This window comes from Oncorhynchus gorbuscha, linkage group LG13, assembly GCF_021184085.1.
Source record: "Oncorhynchus gorbuscha isolate QuinsamMale2020 ecotype Even-year linkage group LG13, OgorEven_v1.0, whole genome shotgun sequence".
In the NCBI taxonomy this organism is placed as follows: Eukaryota; Metazoa; Chordata; class Actinopteri; order Salmoniformes; family Salmonidae; genus Oncorhynchus; species Oncorhynchus gorbuscha.
Window position 1 is genome coordinate 662,628 of NC_060185.1, and position 13,657 is coordinate 676,284.

The 13,657-nt window shown below is 42.7% G+C and overlaps 1 protein-coding gene across 5 annotated transcripts in view; it reads left to right on the top strand.

Annotated features, from left to right (window-relative positions):
• Nucleotides 1-13,657, top strand: part of LOC123992446 (EH domain-containing protein 2-like) — a 45,514-nt gene that overhangs the window by 13,145 nt on the left and 18,712 nt on the right. The gene's annotated exons all lie outside the window — the stretch shown is intronic.

A 13,657-nucleotide genomic window follows, 5' to 3' on the forward strand; every position in this document is an offset into this window, starting at 1 on the left:
TTGTTGTGCAGACTCAGGCCAACTGAGCTTTGGAGGAATACGCAGATTTAAAGAAGAGTCCGTAATTTGATTTCTGATGATCATGATCTTTTCCTCAAAGAAGTTGATGAATTTATCACTGCTGAAGTGCAAGCCATCCTCTCTTGGGGAATGCTGCTTATTTATCACTGCTGAAGTGCAAGTCATCCTCTGTTGGGGAATGCTGCTTATTTATCACTGCTGAAGTGCAAGCCATCCTCTGTTGGGGAATGCTGCTTATTTATCACTGCTGAAGTGCAAGCCATCCTCTGTTGGGGAATGCTGCTTATTTATCACTGCTGAAGTGCAAGCCATCCTCTGTTGGGGAATGCTGCTTATTTATCACTGCTGAAGTGCAAGCCATCCTCTGTTGGGGAATGCTGCTTATTTATCACTGCTGAAGTGCAAGCCATTCTCTCTTGGGGAATGCTGCTTATTTATCACTGCTGAAGTGCAAGCCATCCTCTGTTGGGGAATGCTGCTTATTTATCACTGCTGAAGTGCAAGCCATCCTCTGTTGGGGAATGCTGCTTATTTATCACTGCTGAAGTGCAAGCCATCCTCTCTTGGGGAATGCTGCTTATTTATCACTGCTGAAGTGCAAGCCATCCTCTGTTGGGGAATGCTGCTTATTTATCACTGCTGAAGTGAAAGCCATCCTCTCTTGGGGAACGCTGCTTCTTTATTACTGCTGAAGTGAAAGCCATCCTCTCTTGGGGAATGCTGCTTTTCAGTTAGCTTTGTGACGGTATCAAAAAGGAATTCAGGATTGTTTTTATTCTCCTCAATTTAGTTGGAAAAATAGGATGATTGAGGAACAGTGAGGGCTCTTCGATGCTACACGGTACTGTCTTTCCAAGCTAATAGGGAAGACTTCCAGTTTGGTGTAGCGCCATTTCCGTTCCAAATTCCTGGAAGCTTGCTTCAGGACTAGAGTATTTTCTGTACACCAGGGAGCTAGTTTCTTATGATAAATGTTTTTTGTTTTAGGGGTGCGACTGCATCTAGGCTATTACGCAAGGTTACATTTAGTTCCTCAGTTAGGTGGTTAACCAATTTTTTGTACTCTGATGTTCTTGGGTAGGTGGAGGGAGTCTGGAAGGGCATCTAGGAATCTTTGGGTTGTCTGATAATTTTTGCACAGCTTTTCATGCTTCTTGGTTGGGGTCTGAGCAGATTATTTGTTGGAATTGCAAACTTAATAAAACGGTGCTCCGATAATCTAGGATTATGAGTAAAACATTAAGATTCACAACATTTATTCCATGGGACACAACTAGCAGTGAGTAGGTCTGGAGACATGTTGGACAAAACCCACTGGGTCGATGATGGCTCCGAAAGCCTTTTGGAGTGGGCCTGTGGACTTTTCCATGTGAATATTAAAGTCACCAAAAATTTGAATATTATCTGCCATGACTACAAGATCCAAGGAATTCCGTGAGGAACGCTGTATATGGCCCAGCAGGCCTGTAAAAAGTAGCAATAAAAAGTGATTGAGTAGGCTGCATAGATTTCATGACTAGAAGCTCAAAAACATAAACGCAGTCATTTATTTTTGTAAATTGAAATTTGTTATTGTAAATAATGGCAACACCTCCTTTGTGTGATGCACCGGGGATATGGTCACTAGTGTAACCAGGAAGTGAGGACTCATTTAACACAGTAAATTCCCCAGGCTAAAGCCATGTTTCAGTCAGGCCAATCACATTAAGATTATGATCAGTGATTAGTTCATTGACTTTAATTGACTAGAAAGTGAGGGATCTAACATTAAGTAGCCCTATTTTGAGATGTGAGGTATCACAATCGCTTTCAATAATGGCAGGAATGGAGGATGTCTTTATTCCAGTGAGATTACAAAGCGAACACCGCCTTGTTAAGTTTTGCCCATCCTATATCAAGGCACAAACACGGTCTCAATTAATATGGTCACCCCTATCTGAACAAAGGCGAACGGAAGACAGGGTGATGCGGCACGTGACGCTTCTCATACGAATGCTGTTATTTTATCTAAAACATCAGGTGTACGCCGACCCCAGCTAAGTAACTCATGCAAGGAGTTAAAGCACAATTATGTGTTTTATCTCCAGTACTTTGCCATGATTGTCAGTTATGCAGCTGCTCTACTGATAATCTCAGTGCATCCTTGCTGGGATGACACAAATCTACTGCCGGAGAATACCAACACCAAACACATTGGTTCACCGTTCCACAGGAGCAGACAGTACACAGCATACCATAATGGCCAGGTCTACCTCTCTCCCTATTCCACTGAACCGCTTAGGCGTAACAAGTCCAACATTTATCGGAAACTACCTGTTCACTACTCTCCTGCTCTCCGGGGATGTGCAACTCAATCCTGGGCCTAACATCACCGAGCCAGCCTCAAACCTGGGCCTAACATCACTGAGCCAGCCTCAACCCTGGGCCTAACATCACCGAGCCAGCAATACTCACCGGAGTGGAAAGCAATGGATGGCCTCGTCCACTGATCGTCGCCCGCTGTGGAAGTGGATGAGTGCTATGGTCCCATGGTTTCTCTCGACTCACCTGGCTCCAGGATAGATTTAGACTCTTCAAACATACCCACGTCGCTATATGCGATCCCTGACTCTGCTTCTGGTGGGCAAGCTGTTTTAGTTGGTTCCCGGCATCCAGTGCAGGTGGGAGGGATTGTTAATTAATCAAAATGAAACAAAACGGCCTAAACCCCGCCGTCAGAAAACACAGAAAATCTAACTTTTTAAAAATGTATCAATCACTCTCTAGTCATCTGGGACCCACGAGCTAAGCCCAAGGGACTACTAGGGGGGCACTACTTGAACATTCGTAGTGTCATTCCAAAAAGTGATCAAATTCAACATCTACATAGACTCCAACCTTGACTTCCTCTGCCTCAGAGAGCAATGGCTCTATAAAACCTCTCCATATGCTGCTGTGATTGGCTACAATGTTTTCAGGAGAGACAGGATTGAAGGAAGAGGAGGGTGTCTGATGATTTACATTAAAGAATATATCCGATGTAAACAAATTGAGTGGTCATGTGATAATGAACTAGAATGTATTGGCCTGAACGTTACACTGTCGACCCAAATGTCTTTTACCCTCATTAGAATGGGTAAAAAGTATGTTTTTTGATCAGTTTAATACAATGCTTAGGGAATGTGATTTTGGGAAAGAGGTCATCTTTTTTTTACCCCTTTTTCTCCCCAATTTCGTGGTGTTCAATTGTTTTAGTAGCTACTATCTTGTCTCATCGCTACAAATCCCGTACGGGCTCGGGAGAGACGATGGTTGAAAGTCATGCGTCCTCCAATACACAACCAAGCCGCACTGCTTCTGCACCTGCCAACCTTGGTTAGCGTGCACTGTGCCCGGCCCGCCACAGGAGTCGCTGGTGCGCGATTTCCATGCCGGCCAAACCCTCCCTAACCTAGACGACGCTAGGCCAATTGTGCGTCGCCCCACCCAGCGTCTCTGGTGGCGCAGCTCTCGCTGCAGTCGCTAACCCTTAACTTTCGCTAGCTGCTGTCGCTAACCCTTAACCACTGCGCCACCCGGGAGGCCCTGAAAGAGGTAATCTTAATGGGAGATTTTAATATTAATTATGAAGACAACTCTTGTAGGAAAACCCCCACACGGATCACTAATACCTTTGACCTTACACAGCTAGTTAAAGGGCCAACCAGGGTGACTTGTTGCTCTAAAACAGATTGATTTGGTGTTTAGTAATAAACCAGAGTGAGTAAATCATTCAATATGGTTACTGGGCTATCTGATCATAATCTGACACTTATAGCCAGAAACCTGTCTAAGAGCAGGATTAACCTCTCTACTGTTAGAGAGCTGAATAAAATAAGAATACCTAAGAGTAAATTAAACCATTTTGAAAACGCAATTAAGGGAATTAACTGGAATGATCTCTTGTCCTATACAGACGTGGAAGCCGATAGTCAGTCGGTTCCACTGGTTTCCTGGGCTCAGTGCTAGTAAATGATGCTCAACCTGTCTTCATCATAAGGGAGGTTTCTGAGTCAAAGGTGAACAAGGTGATTAGCTCACTAAAGAACTCTAAAGCCAAAGATGTGTTTGTGCTGGACTCCACCTTTCTTAACAACTACAAAGAGTCACTCATTGGCCCCATTACTAAGGTCACCAACACATTTATTGGTGTGGGGGTGTTTCCAAGGGTATGGAAGTTGGCCATAATAACGGCCATATTTAAATCAGGCGACCCTGCTGACGTGAGTAACTACAGGCCCATTAGTATACTACCTGTGGTGTCAAAGGTTGTTGAAAAGTGTGTAGCAGAACAGCTGATTGCCCACCTCAACAACAGCCCCTTCACATTACACTCCATGCAGTTTGGCTTCAGAGCGAAACACTCCACAGAAACGGCCAACTGCTTTCTTCTGGAAAATGTGAATTCCAAGATTGACAAAGGGGGCGTTGTTGGGGCTGTGTTTCTGTACCAAAGGAAGGCTTTTGATACTGTTAACCATGAGATTCTCATCGCAAAATTGTCCAAGTTCAGCTTTTCCCCCGATGCCTTGAGATGGATGAAATCATACCTTGAAGGCAGAACTCAGTGTGTCAGAGTGAGCTGTCGCCCACTCTTAGCAATGATGTGGGCATGCCCCAAGGGTCAATACTAGGGCCCCTCCTGTTCAGCCTGTACTTTAATGATCTGCCTTCTGTCTGTACTGGGTCTGAAGTTCAAATGTATGCAGATGATATAGTGATATATGTGCATGCAAAGAGCAAACAACAAGCTGCACAAGAACTCACTACTGTAATGGTCCAGGTTACAAACTGGCTCAGTGACTCATGTTTGCATCTCAATGTGAAAAAAACTGTTTGCATGTTCTTCACAAAGAGGGCAACAGATGCTACTGAGCCAGATGTCTGTGTCAGGGGAGAAGCTCCAGGTGGTATCTGATTTTAAGTACCTTGGCATCATACTTGATTCCAACCTCTCTTGTAAAAAGCATGTGAAAAAGGTAATTCAAATAGCCAAATTCAACCTAGCTAATTTCCGATTTATACGAAATTGTTTGACTACAGAGGTAGCAAAACTGTACTTCAAATCTATGATACTCCCCACTTAACATACTGCTTGACTAATTGGGCCCAAGCTTGCTGTACAACATTAAAACCCATTCAGTCTGTCTCAGAAAGCATGAGATCCTGAGTTGGAAAAATCTTGTGCAATTTTCACGCTCTGACCTTAGAGATCCTTTTTATGTCTCTATTTTGGTTTGGTCAGGGCGTGAGTTGGGGGTGGGCATTCTATGTTTTTTCCCACCTGTGTTTGTGGGAAGTTGTCATTGTTTGTTGGCACTATTGCCTTCAGCTTCACGGTTTGTTTTGTATGGTTTATTGTTTTTTGTCTGCATCATTCTTAAATAAAGTCAAAAGTACGTTCACTACGCTGCACCATCCTTCAACAGCCGTGACAGCAATACATACAATACATCTTGTATTCAAGATCCTAAATGGCCTGGCTTCCCCTCCACTCAGTATTTTTGTTAAACAGAAAACCTATGGCAGCAGATCCACAAGGTCTACCATGAGAGCTGACTGTATAGTTCCCTTAAGGAAAAGCACCTTTTCCTTAGCACTTTTTTGCTTACTAAATTGATTCATTATGTGTTATTTCATAGTTTTATGTCTTCACTATTATGTAGAATGTAGAAAATTGTAAAAATGAAGAATAACTCTTAAATTATTCGTTTTGCAAACTTGCTTAAAGAAGTTCCTCCTCTGTAATTTCTCCTTCATGTGAGTCGTTCTGTACAGCTGTTAATTTGACATTATTATTATTATTATTATTATTATTACAAAGACAATCCATCCAATTTGCATTGGTAAGTGGAGATGGAGGAGACTGAAACAAAAACATATGCTTAAAGTTCTTTATTTCCTCTTTCAAAATATCCTTTGAATCATGGGTAACTCCCTCATTTGTAACAAGTTTAAGTAAATTATTTTTGGTAGCATTTCCATGTTGAAGATCAAATTATGTTTTTGTGTATTTTACCCCATATTCCATCTAGTTTGCTTTATTCAAATCAAATCAAATTTTATGTCACATACACATGGTTAGCAGATGTTAATGCGAGTGTAGCGAAATGCTTGTGCTTCTAGTTCCGACAATGCAGTGATAACCAACAAGTAATCTAACTAACAATTCCAAAACTACTGTCTTATACACAGTGTAAGGGGATAAGGAACATGTACATAAGGATATATGAATGAGTGATGGTACAGAGCAGCATACAGTAGATGGTATCGAGTACAGTATATACATATGAGATGAGTGTGTAGACAAAGTAAACAAAGTGGCATAGTTAAAGTGGCTAGTGATACATGTATTACATAAGGATGCAGTCGATGATGTAGAGCACAGTATATACGTATGCATATGAGATGAATAATGTAGGGTAAGTGACATTATATAAGGTAGCATTGTTTAAAGTGGCTACTGATATATTTACATCATTTCCCATCAATTCCCATTATTAAAGTGGCTGGAGTTGGGTCAGTGTCAATGACAGTGTGTTGGCAGCAGCCACTCAATGTTAGTGGTGGCTGTTTAACAGTCTGATGGCCTTGAGATAGAAGCTGTTTTTCAGTCTCTCGGTCCCAGCTTTGATGCACCTGTACTGACCTCGCCTTCTGGATGATAGCGAGGTGAACAGGCAGTGGTTCGGGTGGTTGATGTCCTTGATGATCTTTATGGCCTTCCTGTAACATCGGGTGGTGTAGGCGTCCTGGAGGGCAGGTAGTTTGCCCCCGGTGATGCATTATGCAGACCTCACTACCCTCTGGAGAGCCTTATGGTTGAGGGCGGAGCAGTTGCCGTACCAGGCGGTGATACAGCCCGCCAGGATGCTCTCGATTGTGCATCTGTAGAAGTTTGAGTGCTTTTGGTGACAAGCCGAATTTCTTCAGCCTCCTGAGGTTGAAGAGGCGCTGCTGCGCCTTCTTCACGACGCTGTCAGTGTGAGTGGACCAATTCAGTTTGTCTGTGATGTGTATGCCGAGGAACTTAACTTGCTACCCTCTCCACTACTGTTCCATCGATGTGGATAGGGGGGTGTTCCCTCTGCTGTTTCCTGAAGTCCACAATCATCTCCTTAGTTTTGTTGACGTTGAGTGTGAGGTTATTTTCCTGACACCACACTCCGAGGGCCCTCACCTCCTCCCTGTAGGCCGTCTCGTCGTTGTTGGTAATCAAGCCTACCACTGTTGTGTCATCCGCAAACTTGATGATTGAGTTGGAGGCGTGCGTGGCCACTCAGTCGTGGGTGAACAGGGAGTACAGGAGAGGGCTCAGAACGCACCCTTGTGGGGCCCCCGTGTTGAGGATCAGCGGGGAGGAGATGTTGTTGCCTACCCTCACCACCTGGGGGTGGCCCGTCAGGAAGTCCAGTACCCAGTTGCACAGGGCGGGGTCGAGACCCAGGGTCTCGAGCTTGATGACGAGCTTGGAGGGTACCATGGTGTTGAATGCCGAGCTGTAGTCGATGAACAGCATTCTCACATAGGTATTCCTCTTGTCCAGGTGGGTTAGGGCAGTGTGCAGTGTGGTTGAGATTGCATCGTCTGTGGACCTATTTGGGCGGTAAGCAAATTGGAGTGGGTCTAGGGTGTCAGGTAGGGTGGAGGTGATATGGTCCTTGACTAGTCTCTCAAAGCACTTCATGATGACGGAAGTGAGTGCTACGGGGCGGTAGTCGTTTAGCTCAGTTACCTTAGCTTTCTTGGGAACAGGAACAATGGTGGCCCTCTTGAAGCATGTGGGAACAGCAGACTGGTATAGGGATTGATTGAATATGTCCGTAAACACACCGGCCAGCTGGTCTGCGCATGCTCTGAGGGCGCGGCTGGGGATGCCGTCTGGGCCTGCAGCCTTGCGAGGGTTAACATGTTTAAATGTCTTACTCACCTTGGCTGCAGTGAAGGAGAGACCGCATGTTTTCGTTGCAGGCCGTGTCAGTGGCACTGTATTGTCCTCAAAGCGGGCAAAAAGTTATTTAGTCTATATTTTTGTAATATTACAGTTGATCTTTCTTGAATAAGTTCCTCCATTTATTTTTGTTTTCCCTCTAACTAACTTATTCTGTGCCTCTCTTTGGAAATGGTTCCCAAGGATGAACCAGACTTGTGGACTTTTGATTTTCCCATTTTCCCACTTTTGATTTTCCCATGATGTCAAGCAAAGAGGCACTGAGTTTGAGGATAGGCCTTGAAATACATCCACATGTACACCTTTAATTGATTCATGGTTTCAATTAGCCTATCCGAAGCTTCTGAAGCCATGACATCATTTTCTGGAATTTTCCAAGCTGTTTAAAGGCACAGTCAACTTAGTGTATGTAAACTGGAATTGTCATACAGTGAAATAATCTGTCTGTAAACAATTGTTGGAAAAATTACTTGTCATGCACAAAGTAGATGTCCTAACCAACTTGCCAAAACTATAGTTTGTTAATTAACAAGAAATTTGTGGAGTGGTTGAAAAACGTGTTTGAATGACTCCAACCTAGTGTATGTAAACTACTGTATATCTCACTAGGTCAGGATTTTAAAGTCTCCATATATCCACTGGTTCAAATATATTTGTGATTTTCTAAAGAGCATGGGAGTGATTGTGTGTAGTGTGATTTCCTTTATGGTCCATTGAGGTATTTAAAACGGTATTATAATCTCCCACCATCCAGTGTTGCTTGTAGGGTTGATACATTAAGAAGCCATGATCATAATTATTTGGACTGTGTAGATTAAGGAGACAAATCTGTTTATGGTCCAATAACATATTTAAAATTATATTCTGGATCTGTATGGATAATTTGCACATTTGGATCAAAATTACTGTTAATTAATATCGTTACCATTTTGAATTTCTTTGCACATGGGAGAAATATATTTTGATCCTCCCCCCATTCCTTTTTTCCACACAACTCCATCTAAAATTGTTGAATGAGTTTCCTGTAAACAATAGATATTATATTCCTTCTCTTTTAGCTCGGTAAATACTGATCGTCTTTTCTTATTATCTGCTAAGCCAACTGGCTTTACTTATTTCACCACTTACCATAATGAGACACAACTCACCATTTAAAAAGTACCATAGTGATTGAGTGTCCATATAGCTGTACCATTATATTGGCATTGCTACTAACTCATTTCCAAGATGCCGCCGACAGAAAGGGCTGCCTATATTCTAGTCCTTAGGAAACTTTTCAGTACTTTGTTTTTACATTGTTAGCCCAGGAAATCTTGTGGCATTACAAACAGCCGGGAAGAACTATTAGATATCAGACCATCAACTTACCAGGAATACGACTTCCCCGAATCGGATACTTTGTCCGAACCACCCAGTGCATTTGAACTGAATCCAGAGGCTGACCCAAAACAATGCCGCCAGAGAAGAGGAAGACGGAGCGGTCTTCTGGTCAGACTTCGGAGGCGTACACACCACCCACCACTTCTGAGTATATTACTTGTGAATATCCAGTCTCTAGATAACAAGGTCAATGAAATCAGGGCTTTCCAGAGAGACATCAGGGATGTTAACATACTCAATTTCACGGAAACATTGTTCTTTTGGGATATGCTGTCGGAATCGATACAGGCACCTGGATTCTTTGTTTGTTGCGCCGACAGGCATAAACATCACTTCAGGAAGATGGGCGGGGGTGTATGCTTCATGATTAATGACTCATGGTGTAATTGTAACAACAAACAGGAACTCAAGTCCTTTTGTTCCTTATCTCCCAAGGGAACTATCATCCGGTTATTGTCACAGCCGTGCATATCCCCCCTCAAGCCAATACCACGATGGCCCTCAAGGAACTTTACTGGACTTTATGCAAACTGGAAACCAAATATCCTGAGGCTGCATTTATTGTAACAAAGCACATTTGAGAACAAGACTACCTAAATTCTATCAGCATATTGACTGTAGCACACGCCCTGGAAAAACACTGGATCACTGCTACTCTTTGGTGTTTGTCCCATTTAGTGAATTCTTGTTTGTTGAGTGGACCCCAGACCTCACAACCATGAAGGGCAATGGTTTCTATAACTGATTCAAGTATTTGTTGCTAGATCCTAATTGTATGTCAAATTTTATGTTCCATTTGATGGCGTATAAGGCCCTTCTTACCTGGTCTCTCGGATCATTCACAGCTTTGTGAAAGTTACCTGTGGAGCTAATGTTTAGGCTGAGGTATGTGTCGTGTTTTGTGTGCTCTAGGGCAACGGCATCTAGATGGAATATGTATTTGTGCAACTGGACCTTTTTTGGAACACCTGTATTTTTGTCTTACTGAGATTTACTGTCAGGGCCCAGGTCTGTCAGGGCCCAGGTCTGTCAGGGCCCAGGTCTGTCAGGGCCCAGGTCTGTCAGGGCCCAGGTCTGTCAGGGCCCAGGTCTGTCAGGGCCCAGGTCTGACAGAATATGTGCAGAAGATCTATGTGCTGCTGTAGGCCCTCCTTGGTTGGGGACAGAAGCCCCAGATCATCAGTAAACAGTACATTTGACCTAAGATTCTAGTTGGGTGAGGCCGGGTGCTGCAGACTGTTCTAGTGTCCTTGTCAATTTGTTTGTATAGCAGACTCTCATGCCAAATTGAGTCAAGCTTTTTTGAAAACAACAAATCATGAGAAGGCTTTGCCTTTGTTTTGGTTAGTTTGTCAATTAGGGTGAATAAGTAAGGGAGCCTGTCGTTAGGTAATTTGGTGAAACCAATTTGACATTTGCACAGCACATTGTTTTCACTGAGGAAATGTACGAGTCTGCTGTTAATGATAATGCATAGGATTTCCCCAAGGTTGTTGTTGATGCATATCCCACGGTAGTTATTGGGGTCAAATTTTTCTCCACTTTGTGGATTAGGGTGATCAGTCCTTGGTTTCAAACATTGGGGAAGATGACAGAGCTAAGGATTATGTTAGAGTTTTAGTATAGCCAATTGGAATTTGTGGTCTGTATATTTTATCATTTCATTTAGGGTAACATCAACACCACAGGCCTTTTTGGGTAGGAGGGTTATATTTTGTCCTGTAGTTCATTCAATTCAGTTGGAGAATTTAGTGGGTTCTGGTAGTCCTTAATAATTGATTCTAACATTTGTAATTGGTTCTGTATGTTTTTGCTATTTATTATTTGTTATAAAGACAAGCAGATTGGATAAGTGGTTTATCCATACATCTCCATTTTGGATAGATAACTCTTCGTATTGTTTGTTTAGTGTGTTCGAATTTTCCCAGAAGTGGTTAGATTCTCTATGGATTCTTCACTTACACTGAGCTGATTTCTGACATGCTGTTCCTTCTTTTTCCGTAGTGTATTTCTGTATTGTTTTTGTGATTCACCATAGTGAAGGTGTAGGCTCAGGTTTTCTGGGTCTTTGTTTTTGGTTAGATAGGTTTCTCAATTTCTTTCTGCTTGACATTTTTAGATTTTGATAGGGAAGCTGAAAGGTAAAATATACTATTTAGACCTTCTACTGGTAAGTTTACACCATCATTATTACAGTGAAACGTTTTTATTTCATTTGTCGTTGCCTAATTGTTTTTCGGTAGGTTTCGACACTGCTTTCCTTCCATCTATAGTATTTCTTAATATTATTCAGTTCCTTTTGGCTTTGATGCCTCATGACTGAGCATTGCTCTGTTCAGGTAGACTGTGATTTTACTGTGATCTGATAGGGGTGTCAGTGGGCTGACTGTGAACGCTCTGAAAGACTCTGGGTTGAGGTCAGTGATAAAGTAATCTACAGTACTACTGCCAAGAGATGAGCTATAGGTGTACCTACCATAGGAGTCCCCTCTAAGCCTACCATTGAATATGTACAGACCCAGGATGCGACAGAGCTGCAGGAGTTTTGACCAACTTTTGTAGGTTGTTTTGTCATAGTTGTGTTAAGGGGGGCATATTTGGGAGGGAATACTGTCACCTCCAGGTAGGTGTTTGTCCCCCTGTGTGCTGAGAGTGTCAGGTTCTTGTCCAGTTCTGGCATTTAGGTCGCCACAGACCTAGTGTTTAGCTGTTACATGTCTCTGAGCCTAGAAATGGTTGATCTCCCCCTCTAGGATGGAGAAGTTGTCATCGTTAAAGTATGGAGATTCTATTGGGGGGATATAGCTAGCACACTTGAGGACATTTTTCTCTGAGATCATTTCCTTTTTGAATTTCTAGCCAAATGTACAATGTTCCTGTTTTGACTAATTTAAATGTCTAACCCTATATCAAATTAGCATACCCCCTGAGTGTCTTTCCTGTTTTATTCCAGGTAGTTTGGTGGATGGGAATACCAGCTCCCTTTAACCTAGGGGGAAACCAGTACGTACATCTCCTCTATACCATGTCTCTTGTAGGATGACAATGTCTGTATTTCTAATTTTCTGGTGAAGTCCAGGTTCCTGCTCTATAGGCTAAAGGAAGATGACCTCAGGCCTGGGATATTCCAGGATGAGATGGTGAAGGCTTTGTGTTCCATAAAGTGTCCAACGTTGTTTTCGTGTGGTTTCGGCTCGGACAATGACAGGTGTTTCTCTCTCCGTTTGCGGCGTCCTTCCTGTCCGGTGAAGTGCTGGTCTAGTTAAAGCCATCTTAATCAGGAAGTAGCGGTGTTGTTGTTAGTGGTCGCTCATTAGCAGATCGTATTGTTGTGGCTCTGACACAGGAGACCGTTTTCCTTCAGGAAGCCCAGAGCATTGAGAGCCCTGTTGGAACACAATGGGTCCTGGGCAGGGAGGGCTCCAGTACAGCAGCAATACCACAGTGTAGTCTGCATACCAAATGGCACCCTATTCATTAGTTTACTACCTTTTCAAAAGTAGTGCACTACAGCATATAGAATAGGGTGCCATTTGGGACGTAGCCTTGGTCTGGTTCTTAGATCACGTTTAGCTGTTACCGTGATGATGGCTAATAACCGTGTTCCTACATTATCCACATTCTTTCCATTGATGCTAACGGATGGACGGGATGGAGGCAGGACTGGATGGGGTCTGGACGGGAGGGGGTGGGGGGCCGTTTAGTGGAATGTTGGAAAGCTGCCCTGGCTTGAATAACCTGAAAGCAACCTGTGGGTGAACTATAGATGTTCATTACTCTAACTTATTCATGTTGTGCTATTGTGTATTGTTATTGTCTTGTGTCATTGTATTGTTTTGTTGTCTTGTGTTATTGTCTTGTGGTGTTATTGTGTAGTGTTATTGTCTTGTGTTGTGATGTTGGTGTTTTTTGTGTAGTGTTATTGTCTTGTTGTTGTGGTCTGATATTGTGTTATATTGTGTTATCGTGTCCTGGTGTTGTGTTATTGTGTTGTTGTGGTGTTTTTTGTGTAGTGTTATTGTCTTGTTGTTGTGGTGTTCTGTTATTGTGTTATATTGTTATCTTGTCCTGGTGTGTTGTGTTTTGTGTTATTGTGTTGTGGTGGTTTTTTATTGTGTTGTGCTATCGTGTTATTGTTGTGTGTTAGTGTTATTGTTGTGTGTTAGTGTTATTGTTCTGTGTTCGTGTTATTGTTGTGTTATAGTTTTGTGGTGTGTAATTGTGTTGTGGTTTTTTATTGTGTGGTATCGTGCAACTGTGTTGTGTTATTGTGTTATAGTGTTGTTG